Source organism: Typopeltis vanoorti, chromosome 23 (assembly GCF_054136105.1).
Source record: "Typopeltis vanoorti isolate ZY-2024b chromosome 23, IOZ_Tvanoo_1.0, whole genome shotgun sequence".
In the NCBI taxonomy this organism is placed as follows: Eukaryota; Metazoa; Arthropoda; class Arachnida; order Uropygi; family Thelyphonidae; genus Typopeltis; species Typopeltis vanoorti.
Window position 1 is genome coordinate 59,980,378 of NC_143571.1, and position 20,261 is coordinate 60,000,638.

The following is a 20,261-nucleotide window of genomic DNA, read 5'->3' on the forward strand; positions in this document are numbered from 1 at the left end:
ATTGAAATGGGGCTTGTTCAAAAGAAAAATATAATATATCCCAAAGATACATATGGTCATAAATTTGGAGACACGTATTATAATAGAAAAATGGAAAATGGTGAGTTCGTGCCAAGAACATGGCTCATTAATTTCGAAACGTTAAATTATGTTTTTTGCTTTTGTTGCAAACCTTTCGCACTTACCGAATCAAGTAGTCTTGTAGAAGGTTATAACGATTGGAGAAATGTAAGTACAAGTTTGCATAGACATAAGACTAGTTTAACTCACATGAAAAAAATTCTTAAAATGGAAGGAAGTTGATAAAAATTTAAAAAACAAAACTACTATTGATTGCCAGACTCAATGGAAAAGAAACATTGGACGAGTGTTTTAGAACGCTTGATTGAAATTATAAAATTCCTTGGTAGCCAAAATTTAGCTTTTCGCAGATCATCTGATAAATTATATGAAAGGAATAACGGCAATTTTTTAAAATTAGTCGAACTGTTTGCGAAGTTTGATCTCGTTATGGAAAATTATGTTGAAAGGGCCCTAAACGAAACAATAGAGTACACTATTTGAGTAAAGACAGTCAAAATGAAATATTGGAAACTTTAAGTAACGCAATCAGGGATACGATTTTATTATCAATTCGAAAATATAAATATTATTCCATAATTTTAGACTGCACACCTGATGTAAGTAAAACAGAACAAATGACCATTATTATTCGCTTTGTTTCCTGTGACAATGGAATTGTCAAGATCAGGGAAAACCTTTTAGGTTTTGCAGATATATCAGATTCCACAGGACGTGGTTTATGTGCAACAATAATGGAACAACTGGAAAAATGGAACATTCCCATTGAAGACATGCGAGGTCAAGGGTATGACAATGGGGCAAATATGAAAGGGGAAAAATATGGGCTCCAAAATTTGCTTTTAAACAAAAATCCTCGAGCTTTTTACGTGCCATGTGCTGCCCATACTCTAAATTTAATCATTAACGATGCAGCCAAAGTGAATGCAGATACAATTAGTTTTCTTTGCAAGAAATTGTATATTCAAGAAATATACAATTTCTTTTCATTCTCTTACAAACGTTGGGCAATCCTTTTCAAGTTCGTAAAAAATTAGCATTGAAACAGCCATAAGAAACGCGATGGGAAAGTAAAATTAATGCAATCTGCCCTCTACGATATCAGTTACGAGAAATTTACGATGTACTTTTTGGAATTTTAAATAATGAAAATTTTAATAAAGAAACTCAGCATGAAGCACAAATAAAATAAAGGACTACAAATTTATTTGCTCTCTTATAACAGGGCATGAGTTAGTTAACAGAATAAACCCTGTGAGTAAAATGCTTCAAGACAAAAATATGAACATTACGCTTGCTTTAGTATCTATCGAAAACTTAAAAATATTCTTACAAGAGTATCGATCAGACACAAATTTTAAAGAAGTTCTAAAACGGCAAAAGAACTGAGTGAAGAGATGGACGGAGAACAAGAATTTAAAACTGGTACGGAAGTCCGACGACGAAAGAAGACACGACAATTTGACTATGAGCATCATGACGAAACGCCACAATCGCCAGAAGATAAATTTAGAGTGAATGTGTTTTATAAACTTCTAGATTTTACAATGTGTTCGTTAATAGAACGTTTTTAACAACTAAAAACATATTATGATAATTTCAATTTCTTGTATAGATTACTACAAATTAATAACGAAGATTTACGAAAAAATTGTGACGATTTAGAGATTCTATTGAAGGATGGCGACAATAATGAAATAGAATAGAACTATATGACGAGTTATGTGCTTTCTGGGATATTTTTCTGAAGGATAATTTAAATATTCAAAACCCTTTCGATATTCTTAATTTTATTGTGTCCAATAATTAATCTTTCCCTAACTTTTCAATTGCTTTAAGAATACTATTAACCTTATCTGTTAGTGTAGCGAGCGGTGAACGTTCTTTTTCCAAGTTGAAATTGATTAAAACCTACTTAAGAACAAGTATGTCACAAAAAAAGGCTTGTTAGTTTGGCGTTAATAGCTATTGAAAATGATATATGTGCAGAATTAGACGTTAAGACTATTATTTCTAATTTTATGAATATGAAATCAAACACCCTAAAATTTTAATTTAAAAAATTTCAAGTATATTTATGTAATTTAATTTAGTTTCTGTTATTCTGTAAAGATGTTACTTTTTGAATAATTATATTAAATGTTCTAATTATTTCTGAATTCTTTTCTTATTTTCTCATCTAGCTTGAGTTTCTTTTATTTTCCTAAAAGATGGTTTCACTTATAAAAATTATTAAAAAATTTTTACAAGTTACTAAGAATTTAGTAACTTATAAAATGTAAGAATTTTTTAAACTTTAGTTCAAATAAATTTTAACTTTAATTAAAATTCATTTTAATTTTGTTAGCGATTCGGGTCGGTTAGAAGGCTGTAATCCCTGTATCATTATATTCAGCGATTAAAGTGAAGTAGCTTTATCAAAATTTGCTTTAACTTTTGAGAATTTTTTGAATATTCGGGTTTTTAACGATTATCCTGCCTAGTCAACACCCCCGGTTCGTTACATTTAGCGAACCAACGTGTAGCTGTTCTGTCAAAATTTATTTAAGAAATTTCAAATAATTTAAATTTTTATTATCGTAAAAGAACCACACACGCCCGGATCGTTACAGGGGCGCTTAGATAGACATTGCATGCGGGCGACAAAGACCCTAGCGCCGGCTCTGTATATAACTATGGGTGGATTAGAATCGTTTTACTTATCTTAAACTTATTTTTTCTACCTTGAATCGATTTTGTTTTAAATTGTTCCGATTTAAATCAAAATGAGATGGATTCGATAAATTTCATTCGTGATTCCAAATGCTAGATTTCAAGTGCTATCAGAATGGAGTTAGTATATGATTAGAGTCGGAAAAATGCAGTTCAGAAATGTGCTACGCATTTTGCAAAACGCGCCTAAAATAGTTTCTTAAAGAATGAACGAACTCTGGCATCTTTTTCAGAGATGGTTTCCCTCTGCGTTGGAAACCAAGATTTTTTTTTTTTTCGTTTGGGATGGAATTCGACCTCTTTTCATCTAAAAGCGTTGTTTCTTATCAACTGCGTCATAGACATGACGTTAGAGGAGCTATATGACAAAAGCAATACATAAATCTCAAATGAACCATTGCTCTTTATTCCGGGGGTCAACTATAAACACTCCTCTTACAAGACGTTCCCATCAGCAAAGGAATTACGATGTGACACAATATCCTTTCGGTGTGCTTATTTTATTACTTTCTAATGTATATCTCGCCACTTGAAGTAGCTGAAATGCCTAAAGCTCACTTAAGTTTATATAATTAATAACAGTGTTTATTTTTAACTCACTTATTTACTACTGTTTCCAAGAGGAGCGTACCTAGCTTTGATAATTTTGTAAGAAATATTTTCTTTATAAAAAGGAAAGATTTTGACATGCAATTTTGATCATGAAATTGTGACATCAAGTATCTTTTACTCTTTTTTAACTAAAAATGCAAAAAAAATTATATAATTTTTAATAATAGTAGATTCACTACGTATTAATTTTCCCCTTGGTATTTTCTGAAGAAATGATGTTCATATGAAAGCAGGAAACTGATAAAAGGTAGGATACAATAAACTCGTAATGAGAGAGAGAGAGAGAGAGAGAGAGAGAGAGAGAGAGAAAACGAGAGAGAGAGAAAGAACGAGTGAGAGAGAGATTTTATAGGAAATTAAGTTGCATTCACTTCTAATTAAATAGCATTACATTAGATAGCATGTCAATCAAAATAATCTCAAAAGCTTACGATTTCAATGTATATATGTCACAAAAATCACTGTGTTAAAGAAAACATGAAAACAAAAGTTTTACTTGTGATAGTAGCTTTCAGTAAAGGAATCAAAAGCAAAAATTTAGGAATTCTAACTCTACTTTATGCAAACTAAATCATTCTAGAATAAATATAAATATGACCATATCATAAAGCACGTATGGTAGAAGATAAATCATCTACTTTGCAACCGAATATTGAAAATCATTTACCATATAAACACCATCATATGCATACTTATGCATATGACTGTCTTTATACTAAATAATTTTTAGTATTCGGTGTTACACCATCTTGTATTGGAAGCCTGAAGTAGGATGAAAGAGACTGTTTAGTCTCAAAAGTTCTCGCAAAAAAAAAAAAAAAAAAAGATTTGGGGGGGGGGGCTAATGATGATGTTTGCGACTAAGGTGCATTATTTAACGAACTTCATTGAGTGGTAGTACTTTGTAGAAGTTCAAAGCGCGACTCAAAAGTTATAGCTTGTTCATGAAATGTCAACCCGTTTTTGGGCTTATGTACTCACGATACATAATTGTGTTTGCCTAATTTTTCCACAAATGGTCCCATTATAACCGAAATTGAAACTAGTCAACAAATTTTAATATTTTAATAGATATCTCAAATACAGTATTAAGTTTCATTAAATTTCACCATGCGTAATTATTAATATCGGTTTGAATCATTTTATCAAATGTTATTAATATAAATGTGCCATTTCAAATGAAACCTGAATAATAGGAAAGCTTCTTGAGTGTATTCTAAGTCACTTTACTATATTCTGTGAGCGAAGTTATTGCAGCAAATAATTTCGACTCGTTTCGTGAGCCTTCGGTAACTCAGTCGATAAGAACGACTAAGTTACCGAAGTGAGCTTTGGTGAGAAAGAAGTGAGTTCGAATTCCGTCTGTGACTCGAATTCGAGTGGATTCATGCATTAAGAGTCCAGAAAAATTTGAGAACGGACTGCGCAACCAAACTCTTGCGAAATATTTCGCATTTTGGGAAAAACACCTAAAAAAATTAACCAGGCCTTAAATTAAGTTGTAAATTTGTAGAATTTGCAATTAATAGCTGAATAAAACTCTCTTCGTCATTGGAAAGATATAGCTAATTACACAACTAATATAATAATATAGATATATAGTGGCATTGAGTTAAAAAATAAGATATCTGTAAACTACTAAAGCGCAATATTGTTGATAATGAATGTTGCACTGCTTTATTTATAAACTGTGCGCTGCTTAACTAATAAAATGTATGCAATCACAATCTTCTCATTTTCTTTAATCCTCAATTTTCAAACGAAAAAGTAACTTAGTTTAAATTACTGCTGACTAGAAAGTTTTTTGCTTTCACCAAAACATTTCTAATAAAAATTTCTTCAATTACATAGTAGCAGAAAAGCTGAAAAGTTTGGGGAAATGACTGACAAACTTGTGAACAACTCTTTAAAAGAACTAATGAACGCTTAACATGCGTGACAAGGTGTGCAATTAAAAATATTTTATTTGAAATTTGTGTTTGTGCATCGCATATCGTAAATATTATTAACAATCCGGATAATGAAAGAGAGAATTAACTATTGAGCCTAAGAACGTTTTAAAATAAAGACAGAGTATACTAATTAATGGACAGGAAAGAGCAGTGCACAACTGCTCAGATTAGCACAAGACCGCAGTTTGTTCGCCAAGATGGTCGCTGACCTTCGATAGAAGATAGCACAATAAGAAGAAGAAGTTACTAATTAACAGAACACGGTCATGAAAACCTGATAGAGAGAGATATAGCTCTGGCTTTCCCTCTTTCCCGGTGATTTCTTGGACCCTGTTCGAGGTCCAGAAAGTTCGGTAGAGAGAGAGAAGATAAATAACGTTTCCAAAGACAAGAGAAAGCAGACAGACATTAAAAATTTCATCATTTAACAGTTGAAAAAAGTCATATAAATATAGGAATTCATATTATTCATATATATTAGTAATAATCTCTCTCTCTAAGAAAAATATCTATTATTACTCGAAAATATGTATACTGCATTTAACGGAAACAAAGTGCTTGCCAAAATTGCATAATCAGTGTAAAGAAAAATATTTCTGTCAGTGTCCTGATTCCTTAGAAATGTATCTACCCACTGGGTACTCTGTTAGAAATACTCGTAAATAAATGAGTTAAAAAATAAACTGTTTCAGTTAATTACATAAACTCAAGTGAGATTTGCGCATTTCAGCTACTTAAAGTAGTGAGATATACATTACAAAGTAATAAAATAATCCTACTGAAAGGAGGTTGTGTCACATCGTAATTTTTCGCTGATGGGAACGTCTTGTAAGAAGTGTTTATGCTTGACCCCTGGATAAAGAGCAATGGTTGATTTGATATTTATGTATTATTTTTGTCATTTAAACTCTCTAACGTCATGTCTGTGACGCAGTTGATAGGAAACAACGTTATTGGTTGGGAAAAGGTCGAATTCCAGTATGGAGGATAAAATCTTCTGTGGTTTTCCAGGGGTCTTAGAGGCCTAGAAGCAAACATAGGCAGTGTCAGCCCTCTCTTTGAAAAAAGAGGGGATAGAATTCTTTATTTATTTATTTAAGAATCGCTTTTTAGGTACGGTACGGTTGTTTTAATTCGTTTTGTTGTTTTGTACATATGTACTGTATGTACTAATTTCTTTCTGGCTGATTGGATTTTATTGAATTTTCGTATTTGGAATCTTTACTAAAATTTGTCTCATTACCAAAATATGGGACAGGAATTTCATCGTCCAGTGTGAGATCACTCTCCCTACCCTATTTATTGAAGCGTGAAATAGCGTGAAAAAAATCCATGTTTGGTATCTTTTCCAGATTACTTAATCCTTAATTCATCAGTTGTTTACAACTTTCATGAGTGAGATTTGTATAAATAAACTTGTCCATTTCAGTTATCGCAACTGAGCCAATTCAGTGATAAAATTAAGCAACACAATTCGAAACGATACGCTATTATACAGCACAAAAGCAAAAGCAATTCTAGGTTCAATTACACTGATAATGAATAATGCCATTAGACATAAATGCCATTATGACAAATGAATACTTTGTAACCAAATTAATACAATATTATGTCCAAATATCTCTTCTAACTGGGGATAATATTCGATAAACGGTGGACCTGTATTTACTCAAAACAAAATGATATACTGACTTATATTAGCTAAATTCATATAACTGTTCTATATCAACTCGATACACGAGAAGTTGCAAAACCTAAAACATAACAGTCATATAGTTGGGTAATGATTGATGAGAAAGAAGGAACATGTTGATGCTTTTCTTGAACAGTTGGATGTCGAAGTCCTTTGGGGGAAAAGTATAGGGAGGATTGTTTCAAAGATTGGAGATAGACTGAAGGAAGGATGAGAAGTTGGTTCCATAAGTTCGTAGCTGTGTATGGATGTTCACTTATTCTAACATGTTTAGAGAAAAGTGAATGAATGTGATGACCAGTTTGGTAAAGCAGAGCTCATGAAAATACTTATAGAAAGATATAAAATAAAAACAGAACGTTAAAAGAAAGGGTGGCTGCAGGGAATTTTTGAGGGACAGTTATCTATTGAGCAGATTGCCTTCTAGATAATATCAAGCATTCTTGGGGAGGTTTAGGTGACCTATCCCTAATGTAATGTACTCCAGGAGTGGGTGGATGTTGTATTTATATAGTATTATGAACTGTAAGAACGAAAGTATTGTCTTAAGTGGAAGATACTTAGTGTTTTGGAGACTGAGGAAGCTAGCTATAGATGTCATTTGTTTATGCCAGGAAGAACTAAAGATGTGATTCACACGTATTTCACAAATTCTTCTGAAAACGCAGAATTTTGCATTAAGAACATTATGGAAAATCTTGAAGTTTGAATCATTTGAACTTTGCAAACTTTGTCGAATAAAGAAGAGGAATGTAGTGTATGTCATCAGTATAACGCTTTTCATAGCATAACTATGAAAAGGATCTGAGGTTAGTGAGAGAATGTTAGCAAGGCATAACAGGAAAGAGAGTGTGTGTGTGTGAGAAAGCACAGAACAATGAGGTACCTCAGCTCTCTCTCTCTCTCTCTCTCCAAATTGAATATTTCTATTTCAATTGAATTTCGTTCATTATTTTCGGTTAAATAATGATTTCGAATAAATTAATAATATATATATATATATATATATATATAATCTGAATTTCCGAATATCTAATCTTTAAGCAGAATCTATAATTATGTCGACAAGGTTTACAGACGTTTGTAGGAAGGATCCGCAAAATAAATAAATAATAATTCTAAAATTTTTATGCATCCAAAATTATGAATGTTGGATGCATAAAATTGTATTTTGTATTCTTTCACTTTAATTATTGAAGTGCAAGTTAATTTTGCTTAATGTAGTCTGACAGTAATCATTTATTAAGAAATATGTAGCATGTACCAAATGACAATTTTACGCTATATTCGTATTATGGATAGAAGTGTGTCGCCACATTCTGCTGTACTCAACGTGCTGAAATAGGGTCATTTCACATTTCCTCGTACCTTTGCACAGCCGCCCAGTTCATGCCCTAGTCTAGATCACACACACACACACACACACACACACACACACACACACACACACACACACACACACACACAGAGAGAGAGAGAGAGAGAGAGAGAGACAGAGCATTCTACGAAAACAGTTACACTCTATATAGGAAAGCGTCCTTCCTGTGATTGGTTGGTTAGTTCGATTACGCCAAAGTAACTAGGACTGAGGCAAGCCTTTCCTACGAATCTTGAAACCAGTTCTTGGCAGATTAATTCTCCTATTCGAAAAACAAAAATTCCATTCCATTATTCGATTTACAGCTTACTTTTCGTATGAAAAATAGGCTTATTGCATCACTGTTCTGTCTGTTTTTCAGACCTTTGCCTAAATAATATTTTAACTATGAACTTATATTTATGAGCCTTTATATCCTCAAATCACTACAGAAATCTCAAAGCAGTATTTTGATACTTGCTTGGACAGCAGCATAGGAATTGTGCCATTGCTCGTTATTTTAAGAATTTTAAGTTAAAATTGAAAACGGGAAAATTCGACTCACAGATAAAAAAGACATTGAATTAGTTCTTATAAAAATACTGAAACCAGGAAAAGTGGTAGAAACGACAGTAAGGAATGGACTTCAAAAAACATTCATTTTTTTTTCTTTTTTTTTTGCGATATTTTCTAACAACTTGCTGTATGGTAAATTAAAATGTAAGAAAGAAGGTTTCATTTTAGTCGCTCATCATAATTAATTTTTAAAACTGAATATTATTTTAATCATTCAATATTTTTTCTGTTCCTGTTTTTTTTTTAATGTCGAATTCGTCTGTTATTTGTAATATATCAATCCTTGAATATTTTATTTAACACATTCAAAATTGTTATCAATGTAGATTAAATCAAATTAGATTTAATGATAATTCCACAGGATCTTTTGCTATGAAATTTTATTTGTGAATTGTGTGAATGGGACCCCCCCACACACACCCACGAAAGGTTGTTAAGCGTAAAGTACATCAGTAAGTCGGTGGGCTAATTTTATTTATTTTTTTTTATATTCATTTCTTATATAATCTGAGCAATCTACTCTAAAAACCAAAGCTGAGTGGCCTAATTTTTTCCCTTTTTTATAGTTATCAAACAAAGACTTTCTGAAACTACTGCAGGATGAGTCAAAATACCTAAGATGATGAGTCAAGGGATAAATAAGTTATGTCAAGCTTCCAATACGCAAGGTGGTATCATTCGATGAATATTCTTTATTACATAAGATTTATATTTATATCAATGCTTAGTGATTTATTAGTTTTATTTTTGCTATCTTGTATACTCTATAATGTAAATTACACTCTCTCTTGTTAAAAACGAAAGACCAATCTATTATTGCAATCGAAACAAATAAGTATATCTGTTAGCTCCAATCCATCTAAGTCAAATAAAACTATTTTATTATATATATATATATATATATATATATATATATATATATATATAGAGAGAGAGAGAGAGAGAGAGAGAGAGAGAGAGAGAGAGAGAGAGAGAGAGACTACGAATTCAAGCCTTTCGAGCAATTTTTCGACCTGGTAAATATATTAGGGGAAACAAAAAGATGTAAGAAGAATCGCCAATAACACTACTCTTGCCAGCAGACGTTTGCCAGCACATGCAGCCTGACAGCTCAATGTACAGTTTAATGAAAATGCTAGAGAGGAAGGTGGAAGTTACGAAAACTGTAAGTGGACATATCTAAAACTCTCAAGAGATATCGTGGCGCATAGTGTGAAAAGGAAAAGCTCTTGAAGCAAAATTGACAAACGGAGTTGAGTTTTTATAGTGCATTAATATGCCGTTATTTTATGACTAATAATAATATATTTAATATTTATGTAATACTATTCAACTGTTGAAATTTGATTTATTAACATTTAAGAAATTTAATTCAATTTATTAAAATTGACCAGGAATAAGTTAATTAATAAATATATCGTTCTATCGAAATGTGTTTGATGATATCTCTTCTACTATTGATTGTGTATTGTATATTCATTGTATATTACTAAATATAGTTAATATATTTAGCAATAGATGATACTTATCGTGATATTAGAATAAAGACAATAATCCATATATCAGGGAACTAACGCATCCAATTTATTTAGTAAAGAATGATTCAACATTCACTTGTAATTTTATCCCACATTAAGAACCCATTGATTTAGGTAACAAAAAATCAGCTTAGCCTTTCAAGGAGTTCTACTATATAAAAGGGGAACCTCCCACCATCTCAGGTTGGGTTTCAATTGATCGTGGAGAATGTTAATGAAGACGGACCTAGGCAAATTCAACCATATAATAATATTATAAAAAATAGACATCGCTTCAAAAAAATAAATAAAAAATGTTGCATGTTCCATACTTTTCTCGAATACTGCTAACTAGTGGCAAACTACGTAGCACAGCAGGTTACAAGGGCACAGGGCGCACGTCAGCCGATAAGTCGTGTCCAGTACTGAAAATGAGGAGTGGTTTACAGTTGCCTGACTTCTAGCGAGGCGCTATTATCGTATCATTTCTCGCGCATAAGAATAAACTATATAGGTTTGTTGTGATGCTACCATATTTCCATAAAAAGATGGGAAAAGAACGTACGGCTTGTATTACATATAAGTTGGCATCATTGTAATCTTATTTGAGTTTGGTGGTACTGAGCTTGCTATGGAGTCAAGAATTACGATCTACACCCTACAAGACAGATAAACTTTGGATATGGCGATCAGGAATACGTTATATAACAAATATATCGTTCTATCGAAATGTATGTTTGATGACGTCTCTTCTACTATTGACTGAAAGTCCTTGTCGTAATGCAAGAGAAATGAAGTGGTATTCTGGGAGAGTTTGTGTTGTTGCCTAAGCTGTGCCCACTCTATAGAAACGACCAAATTATGTATCATCATGCTGCACAGGGTGTGGCAACATAGTCTGAAGGAATGGAAGAGCAAAGGGTAGGAACAAAGTCCTTTACTGAAAGCTACATAGTACACTTAAGAAGTGTCGGAACGTCAGCAGAGGAGGAAAAAGGGGAAGGAACTCACATATCCAGCCCTGCTACAGAAAATTATTGATGTTTTGGTGAATAAACTGACTATAATGCGTATGCGTGTTTATCAACATTTAACGAAAATAATCAACCAAGGAGAATGGAATATTGTGGTTTGTGAAACACTGATGTATCTACATCACTGCAAATCTTATTTGCAGCCAAACATGCAAAGAAAATTAAACTGAATACAGCATGCAATATACAACATAGTTAAATTATAAGGCTGTTTGGTTTCATGGCCTAGTTAAGTATGGCATGCCATAATTCATTTCAGAAATAAGTATTAGGCTATTCCCTGCATTCAAAAAAGGGAAGTTTCATCCATCCTATATATATTTTCCAACTGTTTGCCTAATTGGTTTTTATTACTGTTTTCTTTTGTATGTAAAATAGAGTTAGTTTCTGTAGGATGAATATGTCCTTGAATGTGGTATTCATGTCTCGATTTTCACCTGATTCTTTAATCAGAAGACTCATCTCGTAACTTATATTATGCTGCTAACTTTTATATTTCAAAAAGGTATTAAAGTTGCTTTAATTTTATGTTCATACTTTTAAGACAATTCTCCTTTCCATTTTATTTAACTGCAATGCAGCTAAGTAGCTAAACTAAGAGGTGGGTTACTAGTGCAGGACTCGACAAATTAGGCAAATGTACTTGACCAAGAATTCCCCTCCCCTTCCATTTTTAATGATATGTCCCAATAAGTCAACAGGTATTCCACAGTGATCAGTTATGCTATATTGTTGTTTGGAAAACATTTCCATTGTGTGAAAACCATTCCAAGAAGAAGTCAATAATTAATAAGAATAAGAAAAAAAGTATAAACAATTTTTTTCCCCAAAATATATTTGTTTTACATTAATTTTTATTACTAGAATTGCCTTTATATTATACATATTCTTCTATGTTTCCTTCAAGTTAAGGAAATGTTTCGAAAGTTATTTTCTATTAAATAAACAATATTCTATTTTGTTCGGTCTGCAGATACTCCCCACGAGCGAATGGGCGAGCGTATTTGTCTTAAGGTATTCTGAAATTCTTGTCTACTCTGCGTATATTAGTGTAGACAAGAATTTCAGAATACCCGTACCACGAATAAAATAGAATATTGTTCAGATTGAACAAAATAGAATATTGTTTATTTAATAGAAGTGGAAGGAATTTCACGTCAACACAGAGATAAAAGGTCCCGCATCTGTAAATTAGCTCACATAACAGCTGGGAGACTGAGAGGAACTATAACCCAATAACCCAAAATAAACCATAAACACACTGTACTTCTTATCAGAGCTATCGCTCACATCCCTGCTTGCATTTCAGATCACTCCATCTACCCACACACAGTACTGTTGCGTTATAGGTCTTGTGATCCTTCATGTGGGATGATTTAAACAATAAAAATAAAATAAAATAAACTGCAGCTTTTCATTTTCGCCAAACCGAGCCTAGGGAAGAAATACCGAAGCTTCAAAGATCCAGAATCATATTCCGGATCCACTTTTTAAGTTTTGATTTCAAACTTATCCATTCAAAACAGAAGACGATAGAATACTACGTAAACGTGGTGGCCCTGTGAAATATCCCAGCTGAAACTTTTACTGAACTCTAATATCACTAGAAAAGTCAGCAGATACAAATCCATATCAAAAAACTTGATCACCAGCTCTAATATTTCTCAGAAGAAAGTCCTTCGTACCAATCTATCCTTCAGGCCATATTATTGATCTTGGAACTCTGCTAAAGGAGCTATCCTCAGATGACGGTACACAAACATAAACCTGTCATGTGATCCTATCAAATAGTTCTTTTTTTTCTCCACTCTCCAACGGAAATATCGTAGAACCATCAATATCCCAGTCACCTGATTGTATCATTGCAACATGACAAAGGGCCCAAATGAAATCATATCAGAAATAGTGCAGAATTATCAAACATGAGTAGCGGCCAAGAAGTCATTAGATCATTTCTGATCTGACCAAACATTTTCCCCAATCATTCAAAAAAAGGCCTAAAAATTGACTACACTGGAAGAGTTATAAACTAGGCACGTAACTACATGCCTAAAAGAACTTTCTAGGCATGGATGAATTCACGTCAATGTTTGTAGTGTTTTTCAGGTCTTCTGGAATCAACTTGGATCATTCCTGCTTCAAACTCTGGAAGAAGCTTCCGAAATCTGCTACAACATCAGTAATATAGCTCATCCCAAGAAGGGATATCAGATAGCGCTTCGGAACTGCATTCAATTTCTGTAATTAGCACAATAAAACTGGCTAAAGTTTATAAATTCCAAATCAAACTGCTAAAGCCTACCCTCTGATATTAAGGTCATTACAAAATTTACTCTCTGCAGGAAGATCGATACTTGATTACTTCACCTCACCCCTACTGCAAAAATTCGGAATTAAAACATAGTACTAATCAGCCTTGATCAAGAAGAAGCTTTGGAAAGTTGAAAACGAGTATTTCTTTGATGGCTTTAAGATATGGGGATATGAATTCATCGCACAAACAGTCAACCGCGTATACAAAAAATCACTCTTAGTTTTGAAATAAGCAAACAACTCACACGTGCAATTCCTTATTTGTGAGGGATAAGGTGATGCCGTGTCTCAGGAAGACGCTTATATACTGGCCATAGAGCCCTTCCTTTAATCAAATATAAACAGCAGACTGCTGTCCAGTTGAAGTCAAAAACTAGATCGCCATTAGAAATTAGCCTAACAGTCTCTATGCAAATAAAGTCGTTATCATAATATGGAACGAGTAAGAAATTAAAACCATTCATGCAATACACAAAACGTACACAGAATCTTCTGGAACTAAACTAGACCCAAGAAATCCAATAGTTTATAGGCAGGGAACTGGAAACCTAGAACCGACTCCCCAATTACATGTAATCATTAATTCACACAATCACTAGTTTTTACCCTTCAAGAATATATTCATGAATATCTGAATATATCAAAAAAAAAAAAAACAGCTAACGCCTTTTTATATATAACAAATTCTTAAGCTTAAAAAAATACTACAAATTCACAGTCTTCAGAATGGTCTGCGCCAATACCTTGGTTGGCATGAACTCATAAATATTTTAAAATGAAATTCTAAACTGATATCTGAGTAACCTTGAACTTAGACCATTGCTCTGCCTTTAGGCACCAATAAAGAAAACAAGTGAAGTAACCGGAACTAGAAGATGAAGGACAAAAGACAAGCACTTTGTAATGGATAAATGACGAACTGTTGCAGTAGGAAGAAATATTCTGACTTACTCTTATGTCTTTAAATATAGCTGATAATTCAAAATGTCGTTAAGGTGAAAAGTCTAAGCGATTTAGAGTTCAGGCATTTTCGACCGATACACTGTACACAGTTTCATTATTTCAAAACGCCTTACCAAAATTTGACACTAAAAATGTCCTAATTAAACCAAAATTAAGATCAATCGAGTTAGAGTGAAGTTATTATATGCAAAGACAGACGATAAAACAAAAATATAATGAAATAAACTTAATAGAAACGATGCCAAGCCCTTTGAAGTAGATAATGATGGAACTTTTTTCATATCCCTATGTTTAAGAAGACGAAACTAGTTATATGTTCAAATAATAAATAGTTTATATAGGTAAGAAATGCGTTAAAAATCAATATTCTTTTCCGTTTATCATCTTTAATTATGCTTTAGGAAGAAATATTTCTTCGCTATTTTCTTAAAATATTTGAGGCTCCAGCTCCATTTAAAATTAACTGACTCACTTTTTTTTTTATAAAATTCTCCCATAAAAACCCATTCAAAAACATTAAAAAATCTAATGTTATTAATATTTTATGGACGCAGTACCCTTAAATACACATTTCATTATTTGTGTGTGTGTGTGTGTGTGTGTGTGTGTGTGTGTGTGTGTGTGTGTGTGTGTGTGTGTGTGTGTGTGTGTGTGTGTGTGTGTGTGTGTGTGTGTGTGTGTGTGTGTGTGTGTGTGTGTGTGTGTGTGTGTGTGTGTGTGTGTGTGTGTGTGTGTGTGTGTGTGTGTGTGTGTGTGTGTGTGTGTGTGTGTGTGTGTGTGTGTGTGTGTGTGTTGGAGACGTACAACTGTCTATATTTTCCATGGAGCGGCTAGTTTATCAAGGCACGTCTAGCACGAAGAGGCATCAGATAAATTTGATGTTAGCCTAGCCATAAATTCGCTACGGATTCTTTAGATGAGTCCCGCGAGATTGGATTTTCTTTTCGTATACATAGAGATGAAGGAAGGAAGGAAGAGGAGTATGAAAAAAAAAGTCCCAGTGATAAACCGGGGAGATAATTCCAACTAGTTTACCCTAAAATTCGTTTCCCCGTTTAATTTATTAGGCACCATTTAGCTTCGTAAATACAACAGAAGAAAGGGCAATTTTAATTCTTATTTATATTCTTATGCTGCAAAAAAGGCCATTTGTAAAGAATAAGAAGAAAATTTAAAATATTCTAAGTTGCCATAAGGTTTCTCTGATATCTTTCCACGACAGACGTGTTGTGCAAAAGGTGTGGCTAATAAACATCAAAATCTGAGAATTAAGTACAAAAACCGGTAAAAATAATAATGAACATAAAAATTTACAGCGCCGCGGCTTACCTAGCCTCGTGATCACTTTCAAAGCTATGCCTACAGAAAGAAGGATGATTAGTATAAATACTGCTTAAGATCAGGACACGTCTCTTATCTAAAACGTCAAATACATTCAACCTCGGCGATGGTGAAAGGTAAAGAGAGACCTTTGAATGCCTACCAGTTTCTAAAAAGTTAGAGCTGGAAAAAAAAAAAAAAAAAAACGAGTGCCGCATTCGCTACTTTTTAAAAATGAAGTTCCACAATTAATGTATCCTTTGGACCTTATGTATAGACACCGGTAATTACACATAATCAGCGATTTAACACTAGTGTAAATACATACAGTAGCTGTATACTAGTCAGTAACGAATACAAAATTTTTATTTACGTTATTTATTTCCTTATTTAAATTAAAACATTAATAAAATTGCAAAAATGTGTTCCTCTGGAATCGTGTACAGGTAACCCTCGTATAACGCGGTACTTTTACAACGCGGTCTACAAATTGTGGTAACCCTTGTTCAACGCGTTAGTTATATAACGCGGTTTTGATAAAAATACAATGTCTACACATTGTAATAACCCTTTATTTTTTCATATATTTTTCACCGTGCGACTTAAAAATCAAATTTTATCTTCATTAAATTTGAGTCTGCCCGTATCGCGCATGTACTTATAAGTAGTGAATTTATATTAGGGGAAAATACCCTTCAGCACTTATGTACGTCAATTGTTAACCGTATGAAGTGTTTATTGTTGAAAATTGTCTTCGTTTTATGCCAGGAAAGCGCATTAAAAATCATAAGTGTGTTAATCTCAAGCTGAGCACTTAATTTTCTGGTGAGTTACATACATAATAATTAATATGCAATGCTTTTTTTTTTATGTAAAAAATATTTTTATAGTAATGGCCACAAACTGAAGCGAAAGAGAAAAACCAACATTGAAAAGAAAATTTATTTCTCTCGAAGAAAAAATTAAAATCTTGGATCGGTTGAAAAATGGAGAAAAACCAGAAGCTGTTGAAAGGACTTTGAATTTAAACGAATCAACAATTCGAACAAACAAAATGAACATACAATCCGAGAAAGTGTTTATTGCTGGATCAATGGTAAGTGCAAAGCACGTTGCTCGTGTACGCAATATTCTAATAGAAAAATAGAGAAATTTCTAATGATTTGGATATAAGATTGCACTCGAAAGAAAATTCCTTTGGATGGAAATCTTATTAAACAAAAAGCTCTCACAGTTTTATAAACATTTATGATACAGACCAGGTGTTCAATGCGGGTGAATCCTGGTTATATTGGGAGGGGAAATGCAAAAACGCACCTATATTTCGAAAAATGAAAGTCAGCTCCTGGATTCAACGTTTCTAAAGATAGAATTACTCTACTATTTTGTAGTAATGTATCAGGTGATTACATGACAAAACAAATATTTATTAACCGATCCTCAAATCCTCGTGTTATGAAAGATTAAAATATGTACTTTATTTTATTTTGCCTAAAACATTTATGCATTATGTGCAATGAAGTTTATGTACAATTTGTAAATTTATAATTTTATATATGTATTTGTTTCATAATTTATATATTTTCATAACTTGCATGAATTACCTGAATTAAATAAAAATATATTTTTGTTGGATATGGAATTGTTGTTTATATAATAATAATAATAATAATAATAATAATAATAATAATAATAATAATAATAATAATAAACCGATTTCGGAACATAACCCTACTTTTTCTATGTGATCTGAGTCTCGCAATACGCGATTTATATAACGTGGCATTTCTATGGAACCTAACATCTGCGTTATACGAGGATTACCTGTATTTTAGTAAAGCAACACCAAGACAACGCTTAGCAAGAGCGAACTAAGCGCTACACACCGCAATATTTCTCTCACAGAATTTTCTTAGCACAAATATTAGTTTGCCTCTTTGGTTAGAAATAGGCGTTTTATTTTTATCCAAAATATTTATTTATATCTCTGATTTTTTTGTAATAAATGAATATTCGTTAATCATAGGTATAGCCCTTAAACTTCCATCATATTTAATTTTTATTATCCAGACCACTCCAGAATCCACTGGGAGCTGGATAAACAAACATTTATTGAAATATTATTTATTTATTTATTATCTTTATACTTATATACTACAACATTGCAGGACCAGGTTGTTAATATGTCAATAAATTTGCAACTCTACAGTAGCAAGCATACTGCTGGATAGCATCTCAGTCACTTGCTAGAAAGATAGCCTAGTTTACGTTCGGTTTGTGACAGGAAGAATTTTATTAGGCTCTTAGCTGATCATGCATTAGGCGATCTTAGGTAATAACTGAAAAGTTTTCGCATTCGGCAACTGGGGTTTTTCATTTATAAACCAGCAAAATGTACAGCTCTCTCTCATTCTAGCAACTATTCGGTTTATGGAAGCGAAATTACTTGGCCGTTACAGACCAAACCATCGGATTTAATATATAAATGAAAGATAATCAATTATAGGTTGATGACCACTGTATAAACACGTATAGAAACTGTTTCACAAAGAGCTTGCTATAATTTTATTTTTCAATAATATAAACTGGATGATAAAATTTCTGTATCCAAAACTGATGGTAAATGATCAACATATAAATCCAATCATGGCCAAAAAATACTAAGAGGGGGGAAGGGTCATTGATGGTATGAAAACCCGTTTAGGTAAAATGAAATTTAAATAAAAAAAAATCATTCAGCTAAGACAAATATTGGCGAGTCGCATTCTCTAAATGCGAAGTGTATTTCGTAAGGCGTCACTGAATATCCTCACTGGGAAAAAGTAACAGTTTTAATATGACAATGTGCTAACAAAAGCACAGACGAGAAACACTACAACATCAATGAGTATATTTCTCAATATACTCTGGATGCATGACTAGTATTCAAAGCATTTCACTGACAATATTAGATAAAAAAAAAAAAAAGGAAAGAATTTCTGCTCTTCATAACAGAATGTTGGGCAACTGATAAAATTTCTAACGAATGACGTTGTGATTGTGGAAAAGGTTTGTTTGTTTATTCATTTTATGAATGCATGGAGCCTAATCTTGAATAGAACTAATATTACAGTACCGGCTAGGTACATAATGAAGTACAAATTAATTTTATTTTATTTTTTACTGCACAGTATATTTTGCTTCAATTAATTTCTCAGTCGTGTTATATAATCTCTGTACATATGAAACGAATAATGGCATAATTATTTTCATTTTATTTTAATTTTTAAGTGTCATTGGTCATTTGGTTCCAGAGGGTGTAGGCTCCGCATTAAACGCATTTTGTTCATGCCATGAAGAATGAGTATTAATTGCAATTTCTTTGGTCATGACAAGGCGAATATTTCATACCACAAATCCAACAACTGGAACTAATAGAATTATCCGAAACTAGCATAAGTAACCGCATAGAATATATAAAACTGTAATGTTCGAGAACAGATTACGCAGCATTATTGAATGCAGGCAGAATATCTATTATATGACTTATTTGAATCGGTACATATGAAAGTATATATATTTGAAAGAGATGCGAAATTCTCTCTATGTAGCAAATTCCTAAGGGACGATTTATTCTTGTAAAGATAAAGATAAAATGCTTTCATGAAAAGATGTTCTAAACAGCTTATGTTCATTCAACAGAAACGTTACCAGTCCAATGTTATAAATGCAAGATTATCGTCTGAAAATACAACGAATGAATTAATAATAGCATCGGAATATTTTCTCTCTCTCTCTCTCTCTCTCTCCATAGAAAGAGAGAGAGAGAGAGAGAGATTGTCTCGAATTTTGGAAATGCACATAGCTAAATATTTACAGTAAGCCTATCAAAAGTCACATAAAAAGTAATGAAGATGCGTAAACCTCGGAAAACGGCAATATCTAGTTTAGAAATATTACTAGGAAATTTATTGTGACAATTCGAGTAAATTTTTGCCATTTATTTTAGTTCCAAATGCATGAAAAATGGAGTGTAATGCAGAATAAACACGCATTATGGTTGATATTGAAGGTCTCAAACAGAATTTCTGATTTTACTTCTTTTTTTTTTTATATGAATTTACTCATGTAAAATGTAGTAAATGTGTAGTA

The 20,261-nt window shown here is 32.5% G+C and overlaps 1 protein-coding gene and 1 long non-coding RNA gene across 2 annotated transcripts in view; one reads left to right on the top strand and one right to left on the bottom strand.

Moving 5' to 3' along the window:
• LOC150093891 (sodium/potassium-transporting ATPase subunit alpha-like) overlaps positions 1-20,261 on the bottom strand; it is a 189,530-nt gene that overhangs the window by 132,997 nt on the left and 36,272 nt on the right. The gene's annotated exons all lie outside the window — the stretch shown is intronic.
• LOC150093892 (uncharacterized) overlaps positions 6,134-20,261 on the top strand; it is a 39,266-nt gene continuing 25,138 nt past the window's right edge. Inside the window, exons 1-2 of the long non-coding RNA XR_016550344.1 lie at positions 6,134-6,470; positions 9,550-9,651. This is a non-coding gene — a long non-coding RNA (uncharacterized LOC150093892). The remainder of the gene's footprint in view (positions 6,471-9,549; positions 9,652-20,261) is intronic.